Source organism: Mugil cephalus, chromosome 14 (genome assembly GCF_022458985.1).
Source record: "Mugil cephalus isolate CIBA_MC_2020 chromosome 14, CIBA_Mcephalus_1.1, whole genome shotgun sequence".
In the NCBI taxonomy this organism is placed as follows: Eukaryota; Metazoa; Chordata; class Actinopteri; order Mugiliformes; family Mugilidae; genus Mugil; species Mugil cephalus.
The window spans coordinates 5,153,458-5,177,326 of NC_061783.1; positions in this window are offsets into that span (position 1 = coordinate 5,153,458).

Here is a 23,869-nt window from a genome sequence, read left to right on the forward strand (position 1 = left end):
TTTATTTCTATCTTTTTTGTTCAGGTGCCAAAGTGATCCATTTAGGCTGCTTTGAGCTGCACTGTTAGCTTCTCTACTGCTAATATTGCAGCATGATTGAACAGGCTCTCGGAACCACTGACTGTATATACTACGGACAAACCCATCATGACATCAACCACTGGATTCTAAACCTCGAAAATGAAGCCCGAAGTGGGCGGAGCCCAATGTCGCCATGTTGGATGAGCTTTACACCACCCACATGTGGATACTCCAAATATGGACGTAGGGGGTCGTGTCGGACTTTGAGACCCACCCTCCTCCAACCCTCCGCTACCAGTTAGCCCAGGCTAACTGGCACTCAGAGCGGGAATGCCCTTAATTATGCAGAACTCTAATCTGCATAATTTACAGTTATCATGAATAGTAAAATAAACCATTGAGACTAAAACCAGTTTTTGAACCAGGCTGTAAACATGTTTAATAATGCTGTAAAGTTGGGCTTTTTAACATGGGGGTCTATGTTGATTTGCTCCCTTTTGCAACTAGCCTCAAGTGGCCACTCGATGAACTGCAATGTTTTTCAGACCCAGAGGTTCCTATTGTGGTAATACACAACTTGAAGGAAATTAGCAGGAAATTAAATTTAGCTCAGTTTGGCTTTGCATGTAAAAGATAAATTGGTTTAATTTACAATGTTTTCACTCGCATGTATTAGCCTTTCCTCTCAGGGAAAATAATCCTACTTATAAAAGCTTTTCTTTTAGCCTTTCATCATCTCACTGTCTTTGAATGATCAGAAATTCAATCGCACACATTCATAAAACAACCTCTTGTACAGCCCTGTTTCACAGGACAAAGACTCTCACCATCTTCTGAAGTCTTTGTAGCTGCTATTCAACTATGCACTCAGTGAGGAGAAGTTTGCAGTACTTACAAAGCCCAACCAAAACATAAATGTAGTTCAGTTTAAATGTAAAAGCGTTTGGAGAAGCGATATATTATCAATAGTTAATTAATACAAACATAAATAGTGCCGCCAGAGTTATATTACATAGGCTGATGGAAGTCAACATGGAGGATAATTACAGTCAATAAATTATTGTGTGCTTAATATTAATAATCATCATTAACTGTCACTCACTGGGATGACACTTCACTGTGAATACGCTGGACTCATGCTATACTTTGATTGGCAAATCAATTTTGGCATTAGTAACTTTTTGTATTCAGTAACATTTTTGATTACACAACTGCATACATTTCATGATTTATGCCACATGGCTGATGTGACACACCAGTTTCGCTTTGGGAATAGTAAAGGGCTTACTGCTGAGGGGATATGTCTCAAAGATGTTCTATTAAACACATCTGCTAGAAACGCTGTCCCACTAAGGTCAAATGCTCCTTTAATTAACATCAACACACACTGCATTTCAATTTGAGTTTTCTAAACACTCTCCAGCCCCAGTGTATACTACTCCATGGCTCTTTCAAACCAAACCTATATATCTGTGAGCTGCTTTCGAGGAGTTACATGTTCAGCTGTCTCAGGTTTGCGGTCTTTCCATTGGATTTGCTGAAAACAGAAGAAGTCTGGATTCACACCAGCTCCTCATTAAATTTCACAGGATATTACATCGAAGCCTTTTCTCATAAAAGACAGTATTATTCCTGTGACACGGCTTTAAAATTGTCCAATTGTTCTACCAGGTATAAACTGATGAAGAAAATCTATTAATTTACTGATTGTGCCGCGTCCCCTCGGTGGCTTACGTCAAAATGAGAACAATCGTTATCAGCTTTGACATTTCATTATTCTTCGTTTATGAACTGAAGGTCCAAATAAAGACCAGGATCAGATAGGAATATTGATTTCTGTAACACTGATCCAAACTCCTGATTACAGAAATGATCAGAAAAAATGGACAGCTTTGAACTGCAGATTAGAAAAGGCTTCCATTCCCAAAGTCACCGCGAAACTTTTCTCCTTCAACCCGCGGAGAGCAGTGGCCAGAACCCCGGCCATGCGGCGAATGGCAAATAACACGGGCGGCTGCATTTTAGCTGCTAATTTAATAACAAACTAACTCGTTAAAATCTCTGCTTAGACCGAATCCCAACATCAACCATGATAACAGAGAGGAGGCTGCAGAAAGGCATATTTCGCAGGACTAAAAACTAATTGGAAGCGATGGATGCAAGCGGAGCTTAGAGGAGGCACTTGTGAAGGCACAGAAGTAAATACCAAGACAAAATGATTCCCATGACTGCACTAAGTCTTGTTATTTAATACTTATTGCCTGGGCTCTACTCATTACCACGAGTGTGTCTCCCTCGCCATGCATACGGGTTTAGTTCACTTTTACGCTCGTCAAACTTTGTTCCAACTTCAGTTCATAACATTCCTTTAGACTGGCATCAGGCCCCTTGGAATTAGTCTCATTTACCAACGGCTCATCTGGTGATCCTCAGGATTTAAAAATACGCGGCTGTAAGGATAGTTGTTTATTAGTATTCATCTCGCACTATGCGGATAATGGAATGCAGCACAAACAACAACGTGTTCGCATTTTAGGATTCCTCAAATGAAATCGGCGAGCTTTTAAAAAGCCCTTTGTATCCAGCTTCAGGCACAACAGTCAATACTCTGCTTTCCAACTAATGGTCCACATCTTAGGGAAATACAAAAGCTTGCAAGCTGAGGCCCTATAATTTATTTGGTGTTTTTTTCTTCTTCTTTTTTTTGTAGATTAGCTGACAGAAATGTTTTGTAAAAGGGGCAGATTTTTAAATTAAACTGGGTCCTGTTTTGCAGAGGGAGGGCTCTAGACTATTATTCCCGCGTGACCTTTATCTTAACCAAACCGGACCTACAATAAGCAATTGCATCTACTACTGCACTTAATATTCTCCATTCAATTATAGCCCATTACGCAAACAGGGATGTAACAATAAAGAAAAGCCTAATGCCTTAGTTCTTTTTTATATTCATTTTTCTTTAATTGGAGCCGCTTACTGAACGCCACTGAGGTCAGCAGCCAAAATGGTTTTTGCAAATTGAGCTCTTGTTTTTTTCTCCCCGCATCTGTTTAAAGGGGAGATTAACTTTTGATCACAGAAATGTAATTTTAATTCTGTACCTGTGGATTCCCTAAAAGTCTACTCGGGGCCTGCTTTGGCAACAGTTGTCGTTGAAGCACTCAGCATCCCTTCCCCCGCAAAATAAAAATAAAAAGCATAAACACGTAAATCTACTCTCTCAGGTGCTTTTGCAGAATACACATCCAAATTCATCTGATCACTTCATTCTTTTTCGTGATTAGTTTAATTTTTGTGAGCAAAATCATTCAGGACTAATGGTTTCTACCTGGATTTGTCTCTTTGCTTTTACTATATGAACAAAAACTTTTCAATTTCGCTTCTTAAGCTAAGAGCTGCAGAATAAGTCGTTTGGAAAGAGTGAAAGCAAATAAATTGTGAGGGGTGATAAGAGCGCGTACGCCAGGCGACGCGACTTGACTGACTCTGCTTCATGCCAACTGTGATAATTCAAAGCCGAGTGTTGTCATTGTTCCTGTCACGAAGCACGGACGACAAGATGAGTCAACGTGGAGGACGCTGCAAAATACTAAACACCTGAATTAATGCCAACTGACGGCTCAGATCTCGCTTGTACGCACCCTCAAATCCAGACGGATCACAGGTGCTTCATCAGCATCCGCGAGTGGTGGGATTCATTTGGACGTGTGTAGGCCCAGAAGCATGAAGAACTAATTGCTTCTTGCAAGGAAATGTCATCCAGGCCCCCTATAAATTTATCAATCTGATACAACACACAAAGGTACTAGGTGGTGTGACAAAAGAGAAGAGCAAGCTCTTTGTGGAAGGTTTGAGTAATCTACTATAATGTTAAGCAATACAGCCACCTGTTTTACACTATAAAAACCTTCCACAACGTCACATAAAACGAGTGCTGAGTGACACAATATCACATGAAGGTGAAGTAAAAGAAGATGTAAAGCAGGGATCTATTTATAAATATACATTATCATCATTTTGCATTCAATAAGAAAATGTATATAAGACACAGGTTCAAATATTCATTTTTTTAATTTCATATATATATATATATCATGCTTCTCTTCTGCTAATATTGCAGCGTGCGTCTGATTGTCTCAGCAGTGATAGGGGCGGGTCCGACAAGAGGCTTAGATAGATAACGACTTCTGCCTCCATCTGTCCCTTAACTTAAATATATTGGATTTGTGTTAATGTGTAGTGTGCCGAAATTTAAATTTGTAGGGGAAAACTGTGTGTAAAAATTTTAAAAATGTAGAAAAATGTCTAATCAACCAAAGATTTTGTGACCCTGCAGTACCTCCCTACCCACTAGGGGTCGCAGACCCCCTGTTGAAGACCTATGACATAAAGTAACGTAAAATGACCTCAATGGATGAAGCCTCCTCAGACCATGGAAAATAACCATAGAATGACTGGAATTTACTTCAAAAGGATGAAATGCGACAGCAAAGAAATAGTCACAAAGTGGTGCAAAATGACCATGAAGGAATACAACAATGTTCCTGAAAGCTTTTCTTTTTTTTTCTTTTTTTTTTTTATCTGACAATATTTTAGGTTGTCTGAAACATACCTGACATGTTTCAACATTAGGCTCTTCCGTCTTCTTCAGAGGTGTCACTCCTCCAAAGCTTCCTCGTAATAATCCAACAAAATTCATCATGTCTATAATGTGATGGCTTTTCTTATTTGAAAAAAACTCCAAGGAGTGACACATCTGAAGAAGAACCCTGATAAAAAAAGAACTCAAAAAAGAAAAGCTATACACTTTGAATTTTGTTGGATTAATGTTCTTGAAAGCAATAGAAAATGATGAACCCTGTCTTTGTCCCACACAGAGTCACAAGTGAAGTTTAAAATGTAAACTCTTAATGTCGTTGATGATATAAATTATTATGGAGATTTGTTTTCCTTCCTTAGCTTTGCCATCGGCTGCAGCGGGGACTGTGTGTACAGATGAACCCAGGGTTCAAGTTCTAACCTCAGCTTAGACGCGGAGATAGATGATTAAATCAGTGGCTGATGGGTGTGCTGTCTGTGACACACTCCACTGCTCATTACGCGTTCCAGCGCTTTCACGCTGTGTGCTGCACATACCCCTGACACAGAACACACAACCCATTTAATGGTTCCAAAACAGCGGTATAAAGCGACCCATTGTTTTGAAACAATAACCGCTGCACAGTGTGGTACTCGAATGTCTTCTAATAGGTTTTAACAGATGTATTTAAAGCTGTCCACTTATGATCAGATCACTCAGGATATGTGCTGATGAAGGTGTGACCAGAGACCACCACAGATCCACAACACTGAAAAAGCTTATAATAACCAAATGATGCACAGTGGCGGAGATGCAAAACAGCAACGAATTGACCACAGCATGAGGCAATGCAGCCGCCATGAATTGCACAAGGTTACAAATTAATACAAAATATCTGCAAAGCGGTGTAAAAACAACTGACTGGCACAACAGATCCACAGAGAGAGAGAGAGAGAGAGAAAGAAAACTGCTGCAGTGATGCCAAGTCAGTGAGGATGACCCTGTGGAATACTAAACAGCCAAGTCAATGCCAACTGACGGCTCATAACAGATTGAATGATTTTAGCAGACTGCAGGCCCAGAATCCAGCCATATCTCATGTTTTATCAGCCTCTGCAAGTGCTGAGATTCATCTGGCCGCACACAGGTCCGGAACCAAGAAAAACTTTGCATTTGAAAGTCGGCCCCGATTGCTTTTTACGTAAAGATTTCATACAGGTTGCCTATATCAATCATATTTTGCTCACAGAGGTCTTAGGTGGTGACGAATATGAGAAAAGGGTTGTTGTTGCAGCCACTTTCAAACAGCATACTGATGATACTTTTCACCTATAGTGTACGGAATAAAAGGAACATTAAATATATAGTGTTTCCATTTTTCCCTTTGGACAGTTATAGTTGTTCTGGAATAATATAAAAGATGGTACTACAGATCTGACAGACAAGGGACTGGGAAGGGACTTAGGAACTAGGTTTTTTTAAAAATGTTTAATTTGTGCTGACTAAAATAACGCGTTACAATGCTGGTACTAGCATCAGGAGCTTTTAAAAATGTAATTTTTCCACAGTTGTTTCATCAATCAAGATGTCACTATTGCCAAGCATTACCAGGTCTGGTTGTACTATTCACAACCACTTTCCATAATCAAATCACTACATTAAGCATATTGATAACAAATGACACACAGCGTATGGTCTGACACGCCTCTCAACACAGAGACACCACACAGCAGCAGACACGCCGGCTGGATCATCTCTCACAAAGTATTTATCCAGCTGACATATTGAACGCCCAGGAATGAAACAGTATTGATGTCAGCCTCCCCTGCTCCTTCTTGGGCATCAGCTGTCGATAAGATTGATTCGGATGGAGGGAGACTCAGAGAAGGAAATGACAGGGTCAAAGGATCCAAGGGCATTATTCTGATGTTTTTATTTTTTCACTCATCACTGAGGCAAATAAATGGAGCAATCTGAGGTTATCGGCATCGTTTCAACTGTTGTATTAACAAATGAGGTCAGAAGTTCTGAGCTACTAAGAAAGATGTCCACACTATATAAAATGAACCTGTCTCAGCATAAACTCCACAATGGGGTGCACAAAGAGCGAGATATATAGTGTACATAGTTTATTGTGCTGGAGATTTAAATTTAAAAAAGAAATAAATGAATGAATTGTATTTCTGGCGAGACTTCGCCTGCTACCAAGATGCATGGAAAAGGAAAAGAAATTGTAGAAAGGTCAAGACTCCAGCAGCACTTGTAGTAAATAGAACAATTTTACTGGACTGGAGCATTTTTGGCTTGTGGCTCTCATCAGGGTCAACTAACTGCACAGGATAATTTAAAATGGAAACATCCAATCGTGTACATGCATATATACATACACTAACTAAATTCAGTTGGGCCAGTCACTTCCATTGTTCCACTGGTGTATAAAATCAAGCATCTAGGTATACTGACTGCTTCTACAAACATTTGTGAAAGAATGTGTCACTCTCAACTGTCAGTGGTTTATAACAAAGTGGAAGCGATTGAAGTGTCAGACCACATAAATGACAGAACAGGGTCATGTTGCACAGATGTTACCAACTTTCTACAGAGTTGATCACTACAGATCTCCAAACGTCATGTGGCCTTCACATTAGCTCAAGAACAGTGTGTATAGAGCTTCATGTAATGGGTTTCCATGGACGAGCAGCTGCATCCAAACCAAACATCACCAAGTACAATGTAAAGCGCTGGATGCAGTGGTGTAAAGCACAACTCTTCTCTGATGGAGAAGAGTTCAGTGGTGAGCACTCCAGACAACACACAATGGAGATGTTCTCTGGAGTGACCAGTCACGCTTCTCCATCTGGAAATCTGATGGACCATTCTGGGTTTGGCAGTTGCCAGGACAACGGTACTTGTCTTACTGCATTGTGCCAAGTGTGAAGTTTGGTGGAGGGGGGATTGTGGACTGGGGGTTGTTTTTCAGGAGCTGAGCTTGGACCCTTAGTTCCGGTAAAAGAAACTCTGAATGCTTCAGCATACCAAGAGATTTTGAACAATTCCATGCTCTCAACTCTGTAGGAACCTGTTGGGGATGAACCCCTTCCTGTTCCAACATGACTGTGCACCAGTGCACAAAGCAAGGTCCATAAAGACATGGATGAGAGAGTTTGGTGTGGATGAACTTGATTGACCTGCACAGAGCGCTGACCTCAACCTGACAGAACCCTTTTGAGTATTTTAGAATGTGGTTTCTGGCCTATCACTGAACCAGGCTGCCAAAAGAGAGAGTAATGGTAAAGACAAGATATATCAACACAATAAAAGAAAGAAAACTGTACAAACACAGCATGTTATATATAAAAGTGTATGTCTGCAAAATATATTTTAAAAAATAGTATAAATTAAAAAAAAAGATAAACTACAAATACAAAGGAAAAAATGACATAATCAAAAACACTATAAAACCATCCAGTGAAAGAATTATATAAACTCATTCATACCGCCTGGAAATATAATGATAAAGGAGAAAATCCAAAAAGCTTCTCTTTTTTTCTGATATAATGGACATTACCACTTCTTTGGCTGAGCTTAATAGCTTCTGTGTCTACAAAAAATCAATTAGAGATGTGGTGTTGTTTTTCACTTAAATGTCTTGAAACAGGACCAGATGGTTTCTCTTGATGGCACTTCTGTGTTCAGAGATTTGTTCTTAGAGTGTGAGATGTTTCACCTACATATTTCATATAAACTCCATTTTTGTTTTACGAGTGACACAGCCCTTAATGTCAATGGTCCTACCACTGATGGTGTGCTTAAATGATTTAATATTTTCAGTGTGCTGGCAGTTCAGAGACGCTCCACATTTAAAATTGGCTTGAGTCGATTTGTCAGCAGTTGGGACTTTTGCATCTTATCATGCCTCAACTATTCCGTCCCTCATGTTTTGCCCTCTTTTGAATGTAATCATGGGTGGATCTCTGAAGGTTTCTGGCAAGAGGGAGTCATTTTGCAGGATGTGCCAATGTTTCACAACCATTTAATGTTTTTGCTAAAAGTAATGCAATAAAATGGGATAATGAGGAAAATAGAGGATTTAATTTTGAACAACAAAACAAACCAAAGACAGAAGTCCATCATTAAGATACACACAATTTTGTGTTGCAGGGAGGTAGGAGCTAAATGCAGAGACAGGAGGAGGAGGCAGGAGCAAGAGACAAAATAATGAAACCTATTTTCTATATAATAAAAAGGTGCTGCCGCAGTGAGACAGGGTCAGTCAAAAGAATCAACAAAAGTCTAAGAAAAAGGGAAAGTAAAAAATAAATGGGCCATATGGGTCAGGTCAAACTAAAGAGGAGAGGAGCATGGAGACAAAAGACACAGATGGTGGGTGGGTCACAGGGGTGGGTGGGGAAACACACAGGAAGTAAAACTAACACAACAAAATACAAAGAGAGATGAGATTTTATTTTTTAGATCCTCCTGTGTGGACAATAAGATGATTTTTTTTCCTGATTCTATAAGCTTAAGAATATTGATTTAATATATTTAAAGATGAATATCAAGATTTCAACTCTTTGAGCTGATGAATCTGAAAACATGTAAACATGGTGTACATGACTTTTTAATTATTCATATTTCTATTTAACTATGATTTGTGTTTTTAGGTTGACGTGATAACGTTCAATGATTTTAAACAGTAGAAGTGAGGAAAGTGCACAAATAACTGAATGAATGCGTAATTTACACCCACTGAAATAAGGGAGGATGTAATGCCAGTGATCCTTACAATCTGGTACAGGTGGGTGGGGATGTATCACCATAGAAACTGCTGGTTTTGCCACACAGGGAGCTACTGAGGTGAAGTCCTGTGTGTTCTGGTAGATGTAGTGGGACCTTGTTTCGGAAAGAAATGTGAACGGTAGCCAGTGGAGAGAGACAAATCTTTTTTTTAATCCAATTTTAATTGTGTCATGACATGATATTTACTCCTATTTCTCTTTTCAATTTGAGTGCAAGTCCTGTTTTTGTGCTTATATTATAGTCTATTATTAAGTATTTAATTCTTATTGTTATTTTATTTTGTTATATTTTTATGTGCAATTGACCTCCTGTGACCAAGCAGTTTCTCTTATGGATGAACAAAGTCCAAGTCGAGTTCTTATTTCAGTCAGTATTCATATGCTAAGTTTAAAATATGGTTGTACACAGACTTTGCCTTGGAGAGTCTGATAAATAAAATAAACCACATTTTTATATTTGGTTTTATTAGAAGCACATGGAGAGAGGCCAATGTCGGAGTAATAGTTGCTGTCTGCACTTTGTCCCTGTTCGAAGCTGTGCTGAACCACAGATGAACTCCAGCTCTTTAGCTGTGACAGAACTGTAATGAGTTACAATCATCTAGTGGTGAGGTCAGATAAGCACAGACTAATTTTGTCAGCATTAAAAAAAGAAAACGAAGAAGAAGAAAAAAAAAGAAAAAAAAGAAGATATTTCCACTGCTGAAATAGCAGGAGTTGCACATTTGCAGGTTCAAATATGGCACCTACACTTTAGAATATTGCTTATATAAGAGGATAAAAGTCCCAGAGAAAGCTGTGTCCTTATGTAAGCCGACACTCGAATGTAAAGCAAAGTGCGAGGATGGACCTGCTGAAATGATGATGTGTCTCAGTGATGGACATGGGAACTGTCTACCTGCTTCTCCAGTGATAACATTTAGACATATTACAGTGAAATCAACTGTGTGAACTGAAAAAAACAAACAAAAAAAAAAAAACAGAGACTATAAAACAGAGACTTTAAAACTCTCATACTCATACAAATGTCTGTCGACTTGGCGTAAAGACGTGTTGGAAACCAGTAAGTGAACCCATATATATGTATAAATAGTGTATCTTTTGTTTAATCTTGTTGTAGCTTCTGTTCAGTCTACCTGTAAAGGAAGTTTTCATACTTTTGAAGTCTTTTTGAAATTAGTACTCTTCATCCGTCCTGTATGTACTAATCAATGATGTACTCCTGGTCACTTTGAGCATGAGTCCATGTACTTAGCATCTTGTAGCATTGATAACGTTGCTCCCAAATTTTTAACTAATCTTGTACTTGTTGCCTCAGGAAGTAGGATTAGATTACAAATTTAGAGTCAAATTATGGGCCTAGATTAATGTTCCCTGTTCTTCTGCACTGTAAAACATTACAGCCTCATTATATTCTGTGAGTGTTTTTCTTCTCTTTATCACCAACAGTCATGACAGGTTTTCAAAACTTAAACTAATCCATTGCCTGGACTTTCTTTGAGTTTTGTTTGTGTGAACATTGTGTTCATTCAACTCATGTCTTTTAGTTTTGAGCAATAGGGAAGGAAGAGGGGTGATGATATGATATGAACACGGGGAAATATAGAGGCTGGCGGCATTTTTGTACTTATTTAAATTAAATAGAATTATTGCAATAAAATGGTGATACCTTTGAAACCAGACTCTGCAGAAGGGGATTAAACCGCAGCATCACAGCAAACTCAGCAAAAATACTGGCACCATAAGCATAATGGATTGGTGGGTTTTAGAAGCTGTTTCCCTACCGGCAACGCATTCCTAGGTGGCTGTTTATATTGGATCAAATTTGAATTCTCTTTATAGGCTATTCTGTGAGGGGTTGCTACCAACCTTTTAACAGCTTGTCAATATATCTTTAAAATGTTGCATTTTTGGACAAACGAGAAGTTAGTAGAATCTGTCCGAAGTTTAGTTAGACTTTAAAAGTTGCCATCAGTATTCCACAAAGAATTTAAAAACCGGCATTCAGTTTAAAATGGCAGCTTAGTTATGTTGGTTAATTTTCTTCAGTGGATAATTTAAACCAATGAGTTGTTTTAACTCATAGTATTAGCTGCAACTAATTGAAACAGAGGTTTTCTTCACGTTGAGTTTACTCACATTTTTAAGGCAGCAGGTGAACTTTTCATTTAAAGTTTTACTGACTTGAAATGTATTGGTGTGAAAGCTAGGGAGCTATTTTTGAGTTCATTGTCCAGTCGTCCTTTGTACATTCATGGTGTGGAGCTGTTGCCACCGTAGTGTGTGGGACCAGAAGTATCAGCAGAGGCGAGGAATTCGCTACAACTGTGGACGAGAACAGCAGTTTAGACCAAGCCTCGCCCTAGAGGCTTATTGCCATATTAAACCCACGCTGCAGCATCAGGGCAGGGATATCATTGCAGCAGCTCCAAAGATGTTTCCTGAGCTTCAGGCAAAGTCCAACCTGAACATCAAGATGTCACCTTACTGAATTATCACCTGACTTTACTGTATGCCAAAGAGGATGGAGCTGGAAACAGAGCTACCACACACTATTACATTACCTCGGCCCACTTACAAGCGTGTGTCATTCATAAGCTTGAGTGCTCGTTTTGACTTGAACTCAAATGGAACACAAATGCGGCGTCACAAGCTTGAAGCACTTTGGAGGTGTTTGGTCGCAACGTCGCAGCCATCACTCGTCGCTGCTCACTTTGACACAGCTGATACCACACCACGCAAACTGAAGAGCAGTAAAGGGGCAGCTTATCATGTTTAAAGTTAAAATATTGAGAAAAGAGCTGAAGTATCTCCATATTACACAGGAACCGAAGCCAAAGAGTAGCCATATTTTATTTGCCAGAGTATTTTTTGTTGTTGCTGTGGCCTGGGGATCTCTGTGGACAGTCAACCAGCAGCTGAGCCTCTCAGATAAGCTCCCAGCCAGAGAGAAATAGAGGGAATAAAAAAAAGACGAGTGAAATACAGAGCAGGCCAACAGCACTGTGTGATTGAGAAGGGTTCCATTTCACTGTAAAAGAGCAGGCAGAATAGGAAAGACTGGAAGAGTGCTGCTGGTAGTGGTGGTGGTGGGTGGTTGGGGATAAAAAGCACAACATAGTATTAGGATAGGGCCTGTGGGAGCCTTTTTTGGGGGGGGGGGGTAGAAAGTTGCAAGAGCATGTCGGTGACTGCAACCTTTAGTGCCGCACTGCAGGGAAAGCAGGTTTGGTCTAATGCTGGTGACAGCAAGCGCTGAATACTGAGATGCTCTATCCGTCTGCCTTGCTTTGCGCTCCCTCTGTGTACCCCCATTAGCCTCCGTCACTCTCTCTGTCGACGTGTTGATGGCAGTGGACATCACTTGCATCACACCCGTTCGCTTTGAAAGTAGCGCTGTATATCACAATAGTCTCATTTAACCACTGCAGCCAAATGAAATGTGTTATGGATGTATTACCTTTGGTATTTTTTTTTTGTATAGTAATATCCTTTAAAATAACTTACTATAACAAGATAGAAGTAGATATGCACTACTTTAGATACTCCTTCATGACTGCTCTAATGTTTAGTTGATGTTGAAACAGCATCAGAAAGGTGGTAAACCACCTGGATGATCATTTTAGAAGATGTAATTTGTGGTGCTGTTAAACTGAATTGAATTAAACACAAGTTTATTTTAGTTAGTCTAGCCGTCTGACTAAAACATTTTTAAGTAATAGAAACACAATTAAATAGAGCCACCAACCACGACTTCCGAAAATCAAACCTTCATGAACCTCAGTTTTAGTGCAGGGCTGCCATGTTAGAATGCATAGTTTTCACAAGTGTACCTAATGAACTTCTAGGTGTGTGTACAAACCAATTAGATTAAACAAAATAAGGTTAAATAATCTCATGGTTAAAAGATATTGACCATCCATCTGAAACAAACCTGTTACACTCCAATTTTTTTTTTGTCAAACCCATCAATCAACCCCAGTGTCTCTCTATGCAGGCTTTGTGGCTTTGTAAAACTTTTGCTCCCCAAAGATGTCCAGCAGCCACTGCTCCCTCATAAATGTCATTATGTCAGTGTGGCTGCTTGTATGATATTTAGCATGTTATTCTTTTACTTGCATTGCATGGAAAGTTTGGAAATAATGAATGAATAAATAAATAAAACACTAAGTTTCGAAGACTTGACAAATTCTGTATTTAATAGGATCCACATCTACATCAACTTCTCTGTGGAAAATGTTACATTGTGGGAACATATTTGTGTGTCACCAAACCAAAAACCTTGAATGACACAAAGTGTAAAACAACTAATATGAGCTAGGAACATAGCTTTTAGATCTGGGAACACAACAGAAAGGCATCAGTACTGCTAAATCTAGATCTATCTGTAGATTTACAGACTATAAGAAAAGATCACATCCACCTCAGCGGACCCTCAGCAGCTCCCACCTTAGCTGAGGACTCGAGGTGAGTCTCACCCTCTGCAGCATCAGCACGAGAAGGGCTGCTGGGCCAAATGTAACTACTGGTCCGGGTCCTGCATGGCTGCGCAGTTGAGTTGGTGGACATCTTCACCTCCATGTACAACCTGTTGCTTTCCACAGCATGAGTCCCAGTCAGTTTCAAGGCAGCCATAATGGTGCCCATTCCCAAACAGTCGAATGTCACATGTCTAAACGACAACAGACCTGTGGCACTCACTTCCACACCTGCAAAATACCTGCAGAAACAGGTTATCAACCACAGGAGCAATACTAGACCCATACCAATCTGCATACAAGGAGAACAGGTCAACCAAGGACGCCGACGCCATTGCACTCAGCACACTGCTGGAAGATCTCATCTCATCTCATCTCATCTTCTTCTCTACACCCTGGACAGGTTACCAGTCTAATTCAGGCCTAACACAGAGACAAACAACCACTCACACTCACACCTATGGGCCATTTAGAATCACCAGTTAACCTAAGGAGCATGTCTTTGGAGGGTGGGAGAACATGTAAATCTAGAGCAAAAAAAACCTATGCAAGGCTGCTCTTCATCGACTTCAGCTTCATGTTACCCCACACAGAGCATGAGATTTTACAGGCGCACCTCTTCACTCCTCACCGACAACGGGGCCCCACAAGGTTGTGCGCTCAGCCCACTGCTCCACTTATTCCCCATCCAATCTTATTGTCAAATTCGCCGAAGACACCACATCACAATACTGGGCCTCATCAGCAGTAACAGTGAAACATTCTGACATCACGGTGTGATAACAATAACTTGATTCTCGACATCAAGAAGACCAAGGAAATTATCGTAGTCCTTGATAAAAACAGCCAACAAAACCACTCTGCACTCTAAGGAAGTTTAAGAGTGCCCAAATCCCAAAGCAGCTGATGGTGAACTTTTACAACTGTGACATCAGCAGTTTTAACATATGGATTTTTAGTGTGGCACTAAGGTTGATCAGCAGGCACTCCAGCAGGTGGTTAAGACAGCAGGGAAGATCACAAGGACTGCTCTGCCAGACATCACCTGTTCCACCTGCTGCCCTCAGGTAGAAGGTACAGGTCCCTCGGAGCATGAACCACCAGACTTACCCGCAGCCTGTATCCTCAGGCAGTGAGGCTGCTAAATTGTATCCCCAGTCCTCTCTCTGTCTTCCTCTCCATCCAGAGACACTCAACATACCCCACTGTTACAATAGCTGTGAACTGGCCTCTGCATTGTTGAACCAGTCAAAACATCACTCGCACAAACTGCACACTCATACTATATGTCTATGTTTATTGTTTAGTAGCTTTGTGCCTGCACTGAATGACTTGAACTATTGTGTTTTTTACACAGTGGGTGATGATGGGACTGGGTGAAGCATCTTTGCACTTTATTATATCACTTGCTATGCAGTGTATGAATGTTGTCCGACAATGAAACGACTGATTGGTTGTTTGATCGATCCCCAGCAAAACGTTTTCCTTCAAATGTCCTGTTACCAAAATTATACATACAGGATTTAAGCAGGGCTACCGGGACTGTACAGTTTAGCAAAAAAAAACAAACACACAAACAAAAAGAAGAACCAGCTGGAATTTTATGTCATACTATTTAAAAAAAAATCAAAAGGTTTGTGGATCTGGTCACTAGAGAAGTCCTTTCAAAGTAGTTTACAGTGACACTAACCTTGAATTCTGTCTTGTTTATTGCAGATCAATACATTATTATTCTTCCTGAAAGACAAAACTCGCTGAGAGTTGGAGCAATCAAGAGGTAGTACCTAGAGACAGACTGCCTGCAGGCATGTTGAATGAATCATAATGGAAACCTTTGCTGCTTCATTACACAATCTTACAAAAACTAATAAGGTTCCAATATGTGCATAGTTTAGAGGGACAGGACCTGTATAAATGATATGGAATGACTATTGTGTATAGACGAACAGATGGGATCTAATGCACGCTTCGATGTGTGCTTAGCAGAGGCAAATGAGTAAGACAGAGGGTGGTGATTCGGCTATTCACAAAGAAAAAGTGCTTCTGCTTTTCCAGTATTTTTTTTTTTCTTGGCTTTGTTGGGAAGTTGGGGAATTTGTTAGCGCACAGAAGGATTACGAATCTGCTGCAAAGCAAACACATTTCTCATGAGCCGCTGTGCCGACATGAATGTAAATCAGGAGGTCTCTGTGCATCCTGAAGTACACTGCCACCTGCGATATCAGCTTTGTAACACTTGCTCAGCCGACCTCTGTCTTAAAAGCATTTCCAAAATGAAATATTTAACATGAACAACAGAGAGAACAAATGGCACATCGCTTCACATTGCTTTCAGATCCAAGTTTAACCAAAAGAGCCCTTTGGATACTGAACCACAGTTGGATTCTTTTAATTTGTTTGTCTGCGAGAAAACGTAGATAAATGCATACCAGACTCTGGCACAAACATTAACCTGTTATCTTCAGTAAACACTCATCTATCTCTGTCACTCATCCAAAGTAAAAACAACAAATCATCGTCTCGCCAGTTCGCCAAAGCGCCGCTACAATACTGCATGCACCAAGAAACAAGTGTTTATCTCCACATGTGATTTAGTTTGGAATCTAAGGAAAAAAAAAATCATCAACTGTTGATAAATTTAGAGACGGTTATTTATTTGCAAATTTGCAGCGACATTTCACACAAACAATGGCAACTTTAATTATCTGATATCAGCTGTTAATTGCGCTAAAATGTTGCGTTGGAGTCACTCTGAGATACTGCCGCAGCCAAGGAAATTAGAATCTCAGCTGAAGCGAGCCAGGAATGTTAAAGCCTGCAGCGACACATATAGCAATACAATCTTATCAGAAGACGGCTTAAGGATAATAAACTCGTCATGAACACATTGTTGTTTGTTTTTCAAAAGATACAACGTTTAACTTTCCTTTTAGTTGGCAAATTAAAAAAAACAAAAAAAAAACATCTGCAGGTGCACGTAAAGGTAGAAAAACAACGACTTTAAGAAATCATAAGAGGTCTCATTGGTTTAAATATGTTGCAGACGTGAGGCCTATATCATGAAGCGGGCTCAGCTTATCTGGGTTTACTTGATGAACCTTTAAAAATACTAGCAGTCTTCAATGTCATTTTCACACTTGTTCATTTTGCATTTTGCAAATTCATGCCTTGGGCCAGAAAAGGCCCACGGGTCAAACCCGAACTGCCAGGGGGCCTTTCCTGGCCTGGGACATGTGAGAATTATTTTTAATTCGTACACAGAATTGTGCTGATCAGTATTTCCTATACTACTCTTTTTTTATACTCTTTGTCTTTGTCTCATGATTGGACAATACAGAAGAAGTGGGTGGTCCAAGCAGCTGGTTCACCAATAGGCAACCATTCACATCATCCTGTGGTTTTGGTTATAACGGATTGGAACGTTAAAAATTTGGTGGATCAAGGCGTTACCATTAAACTATGCAAATTATTTTCTATATCTTAATAAATGTTTTATAGATAGCATGAGGCAGTGATTATTTCACCAATAATGTAATAAAATATCCTGACTGATATTGTAATAACATTTTTACCAATAATGTAATACCTTATTACATTATTGGGAATTTATTACATTTTCAAGAGTTTTTTTTTTTAAGACTGATAATGTAATATTTGACAGATAATGTAATATATATATGTTCATTTTCAGTCCAGAGTTCTACATGTTTTGAGAGGACGAGAAGCTGAGAAGCTAAGAATGTTATATACACTGGATTTGAAACAACAGAATGAGTACCGCACAGCCATATGCATATGTGCAAATATTCAGGGACATGCAACTACATCCTGGTCCTACCGAGTGGGTGATGGACTAGACCAGAATTCCAGCTCAGATAAGCTTCTGAGCAGCACTGGAGATCCCAGGTAACTCTTCCCTAAACTAACCTCTTGAATAGATTTCCAAAAAATCACTACCTCATGAAAACAACCACCAACCAACAAAACAACTTTCAGTGACACTTCATTTGAAGAGAGTATACATAAGCATTCACAACACCTGCATATACATTACATGACACCTGACATAAACATAGGCCCACATATCCACTCATAAATGGTTATTACTTTCAAGGTCAAATTGACATCTTACTCTGTGTCAAGTGACATAGTGGTCAGCTTACATACTGTTATACTGATTGTCAGCATCAGTACCTTCAGATTTCTGCAGGATACCAGAAAAGCTTTGATAATGGTAGGATAGTGGGCTTTAGACTAGGGCTGCACGATAAAACGTTAAAAAAACGCAATATCCATTCACACATACACGTGATCACATTTCAAAGCACAACGATTCTTAAGCATTTTATTTCACAGGCGACATCACAAACAAATGCTCCCATTTCCTCCTGGACTTTTTCAAGCGCCCCTAAAGGCAGCACTGCCACTGACTCCTCCTTCGACTTACCTCGTGATTCTGTCAGTGGAGGAAGCCCGCCTAAAGCTGAGTGTGTGGAAACAGTGAGGGAGAAAATCAGAGAAGTCATCAGTAAAGAGTTAAATGGATGGCAGACAAACCCCAGGTGGTAGCGGTGAGAGTCACCCACAGACCTGAACCGAATTCGTGCCCAAAAACGGATGCTCCACATTCTAAGGAAATCTCAATGTTTGATACTCTATTTGAATGACCATTTGAATTTTTTTTTGTGTGTTTTTGTTTTGTTACAGTTCATCAGTGCAGCAAACATTTTGTAAAAAAATAAAATAAATTGTGCCAAAGAATCGTGATCTCAATTCTAAGCAAAAAATCATAATTCATATTTTTTCCAGAATTGTGCAGCTCTAGTATGTACTGTATATATGTATTATTTTTTGAAATATTTTTATATTATTATTATTAAGTTGTTGACATAAAGATAAATACAAACTTTTTTTTACTGCAGTAACAAGTAGAAGATCAAGAGAAGATAAGCAGAAGCAGCCGCACAGATGCCTCAAAGAAGTCGGGTAATCGATCTGCAGAAATTACGTCATGTTAATAAAACGGGATTTAAATTGACATAAGACCCTTTTAGTGGTTACTTTCACCACAAAACTTTTTACTATTATAGAAACAACATACAACTTCAGAAACCCTGTATAAACCCTGAAAAAGAGTTTGAAAAATAACCATGTCAGTTTCCATCAAGTTTTGTCATTTTGATGCTGACTGTCAGTGCGACAGTATGTCAGCTGACTACTATGTCACTTGACACAGAGTAAGATCTCAATGTTTTGTTGGTTGGTGGTTGTTTTCATGAGGTAGTGATTTTTTGGAAATCTATGGAGTGAAGAGGTTAGTTTAGGGAAGAGTTACCTGGGGTCTCCTGTGCTGCTCAGAAGCTTATCTGAGCTGGAATTCTGGTCTAGTCCATCACCCACTCGGTAGGACCAGGATGTAGTTGCATGTCCCTGAATATTTGCACATATGCATATGGCTGTGCGGTACTCAAGCTCTGCAATTTAACCCAGTGGTCATTCTGTTGTTTCAAATCCAGTGTATATAACATTCTTAGACTCTCAAAACACAAAATGTAGAACTCTGGACTGAAAATGGACATATATATATAATACATTGTCTGTCAAATATTACATTATCAGTGTTAAAAAAAAAAAAAAAAAAAACTCCTGAAAATGTAATAAATTCCCAATAATGTAATAAGGCATTACATTATCGGTAAAGATGTCATTACAATATCAGTCAGGATATTTTATTACATTCTCAGGAAATTATTACATTATACAGTGCTACAATTCCCAGAGATAAAATATCCTCTTTCAGTGACTTTGCTGTCTTCTAAGGTCAGACGCACACATTTTCAGCATGCCATACAAATTCACATGTAATGCACTGATGCAGGGCATTGTTCCAACCCTCCAGTGTATTTTTAATATACGTATATTGGCCCTAGGCTATAAACAGAACACTTTTTTGAGTATTCTTATATATGCCTGGAAGTACTAGTGAGGACATGTGTACATGTGCTTATAGAGTGACACTGTCAGATCCTGCCTCCAGTTGCTAAAAACATATGCACATAGCATTACCACACACTGCCAGATCCAGCCTGCACAGGAGAACACATTGAGCAAGCAAATATGGCATGCAGGCTTCAGCTTCAGCAGTGTTACATAATGTCAGTATGAATAATCCTTTAAGTAGCAAAGGACAAGCGGGTTTGAGGACGTAGCCTTGGGTGGGGAAACAATAATGCTATTGCCAACTGACCAAAGCTTTGCTCCCTTGAAGGGTAATCCTCATTCAATAGACATGCACCCACGTGGTCTCACCATCCAAGTTCTCCTGGAAAAACGAATCAAACTGACAAAGAAGTGTCAATACATGAGCGCTGGAACAGACATCCACAGTATCCACCTCAACTGTACATAAGTACTACGGGTGTAACGGATGGACGATTTGACTCGGAAAATCCGTTTTGATTCTAAACATGCGAGTGCATTGGTACTCCTGAATCAGTCTCAATGTAGCTTGAACCAGCCAGTGGCCCGATTAAAAATACATAAATCAATACAATGTTGCTGACAAAAGCACTGGATAAAAGTGTTGCCATATGCAAAGAGTTCAAAACTGAGCCAAAATTCAGTGGTAGTATGACAAATCTTCATACACTCTCTGGATGCAGATGCACGTAAATGACTGACAATCTGCTTACAGTTGGCCTTCTTGTTCTGTGAAAAAACTGAACCAAGGATATCTTGAAATTTTATTTTATTTTTTGTTATCTCTCTCTCTTAGTTGTTTCTTTGGCTTTATTAATTTGTGCCAACAAAACTTGAGCATTGTTTTTTCAGCCAGAAGGACTTTGTGGAGTTCTTACAGTCACGTTCCGCTAAATATGATAAGCACAATGTGAAATGATTGTCTGCTTTCAACAAGGCATCACGTACCTTACCCCTTGTATTGAGACATGTATCAGATTGTCTTGTATTGGAGAGATGCACACCCCAGTGAAGTACATACAGTTATTTTAAGCTGGGCAGTCAAATACATTAGCCTGAACATACCGTATGGGGTGGACACTGAGCTGCCACCAGGTTCAGAACAGATTGCCCCCTCCACCCCCTCCTTTATGACCCGTCTTCTGCTGCGTTCCAACTCCTCTGCCTGTGAAAACGTAGCGCGAGGCAGCCCTCCTCCAGTTTTCTGCCTTCTTTCCCCCTATTTGCTGTGAACGCATGAATTGTGTTGCCTTCACAGAACTTCTGTACTCCGTAATAAAATAAAAAAATGTCAATAAACACCACATGATGGAGTATTTTTGTAATTCATCCTAAATTGTTGCAAGATATACTTTCCACTGGGGCTCCAGCTGGAATCATTGTTAGAATGAAGTTCTTCTTGAGCCAGCAGCCGTACATTCATATGGCCCTACAGGCCAACGTGCTGACTGTTTTTCAATACTGAATCTCATTTGTTGGTCTTGTCACATGTTGGATAAGCAAGGAAAAATACATACTAAAGTTAAGTGACATTGTCATTCCATATGACACTGTCCTTTATCCCTCAGTTCATTTCTGGTGGGAGAAGCACATCAATTGATTATTAACAATTAGTTATTGGAACTGAAAGAAAAAGAAGAATCTGGCTAAAGGTTTGGTATGCTCATGGCTATTTCCAACCACAGTTTAACTAGGGGCTCACTCTGTATATCTGACTGATTGATAGTACAGTAGCGTAGTGAAGTTGTACACCTGTTTAGGTCTGTGTGTTCTACTGATCTATCGTCAGCCAATCAGCTGCCGGAGATTTACTTTATGAACTGTAGGCTTGTTGCTGAGCTCTTACCCTGAAGCTGAGCGCCTGCAACCCTGGTTCCAGGTTACCTGACATCTGTGAGTGTTGCAGATTTTCCTTGTGGGTTCAGTCCAGTGGAAATTGGTCGTTTATGGACAGCTACCGGTCTTAGTTTAAGTCCTGCAAGTTTCCCCTCCCATCCAAATGCTGCTTATCAGAGTTTCTGGGGCCTATTAGCCATAGTAGGAGCTACGCTGGGGTGCTGCAGAAACTTTTCCACGAGGGGCTGCTTTGCCTTTGGATGCTCTTTGCCTTCGGACGCGCTTTGGCTTTAGATGTGCTTTGCTTTTATATGTTTTTGCCTACAGCTCTCGGTCTTTCCTCTGCTTCACTCATACCCGGCTCCCAGTGCTGTGTGTTGTCTGCAGTCAGCTTACCTTGTGTGTCCAGCTAACGTTGCTTGCCAGCTTCAAAAGTGACCTACAGGTGTATTTTTCCACAGCGAGCGTCAGCGTGGTGGTATAGACTGAACATTATCTGGGATAACCTCTGCTTTTTTGGTCCGAGCTGTCTTAGCAGATGTGTGAGTGTTGGATATTCTGTTTACTTTGCAGTCTCTCAATTTGGAATTTGTATTCAATTACTTAGACTGGAGCTATGTAGTTCATATGCCAATTAGTTACTACTTAGTTTTAAATAGATATAGAAAATTGTGTTTATTTTTCTTTTAGTCTCTGGACGTGGGCTATGTTGATCAGTACAGAATTGGAAAAACGATTTTATGGATGGAACCAAGCCATTTTTTGTCAACAATATTTTTAGTTGGTCTATACTCGCAGACTTGGGCCCAGATTCAAGTGATTGTTCGAGGAAGTGCAGCTTTCAGAGCTTTGCGCTGGCTTCTTTTTTTTTAGCCTGTTAAATGCTGGGAACCAAATCCATTATAAAAACCGCACCAAGTCAATAGTTTCAAAGATGACAACTTCAGTAACTGTGTACAAGCGTCACTCACAGGGCCGATCGTGCACTCATAATGATTAACTGTACAACAACATGGAAATGTGACCAACTGTGAAAATATTGCGAACGTGTATCGATCACACGGACAAAATAAACAATAAACATTTCTCCACATTGGTGCAGCAGGACCGAGTCAAAATAAGGCTGTGTGTACATGTGTGTGTGTGTGTGTTGAGGTTGATGAATGAACTGTCATCCAGTGCTGCAGTGTGACTCAGTGATGGGCTTTTAATAGTTTTTTGATATCAGCGGAGGAATGAAATAAAATGCATGCACCGGATACAAGCAACGTTTGCTACTTGGATACTTCCATTTCTGGTGTGAGTCTTTTGATGGGAGTTGATGACTTGAAGAAAAAATAATGCAAGACTTCTTTAATTCGAGAGCGTTATTGGCATTTTCGATGCTTCGCTTAAAGGGGTATCGATTTTCATGCGGATGTTTTTTTTTTTTTTATCAATCCATCAGTATGTAAGGGAGTTAGAGTATGGAAAAAATATATTCTCTTGATACATTTTCTGATTCAGTCTGGAAGTGAATAGTCCCCTTTTTTGTCCCTTGCAAAGGATAGCTATGAATATTTATGAAGGTCATACATCTGATCTGTGGTTGCAGAGCGTGTAACCATGAAATACAGATATGCCTAGCATATACAGAATCTGTACAACAACGTAAGGATGAATATTAAGTGTGCACTTGGTGGTGAGGTCACTGTGACAGAACAATGACGAGCGGATCACTGAGTAATAACAGCCGTTTGATTTGGACGCATCGTTGATGTCACTAAGACTCCGTCTGAGCAGCCATCATCCTTCCCAAAGGTTACATTCACTCGTTTGAAGAGTAAAGGAAGTGAGCTGCGCTGGTGCCAGCATCCAGTTTAATTAACATTGAGGCATATAATAAGAGCTATTAGATTTCTGGCCTGAAAATGAAGTTCAACTTTTGACCCCCAGAGCCTCGGGGGCAGGTTCCCTCCCACATTAAATCCTGATGCGTCAATTACCAGAGGAGACGTTCATCAGACGGAGTTTTACCGGGCTGCAGGCTTTCGCGCTCCCAGATGTTAATGAACAGCTGCAATTATGAACATGAAGACGTATGCCCTGCAAGTCTGTAAACACGCTGTGAACACGGAGATTAGCATCAAACAACCCCTACGTACAGCGCGTAGAGTGTAGAGCATAGAGAGAACTGT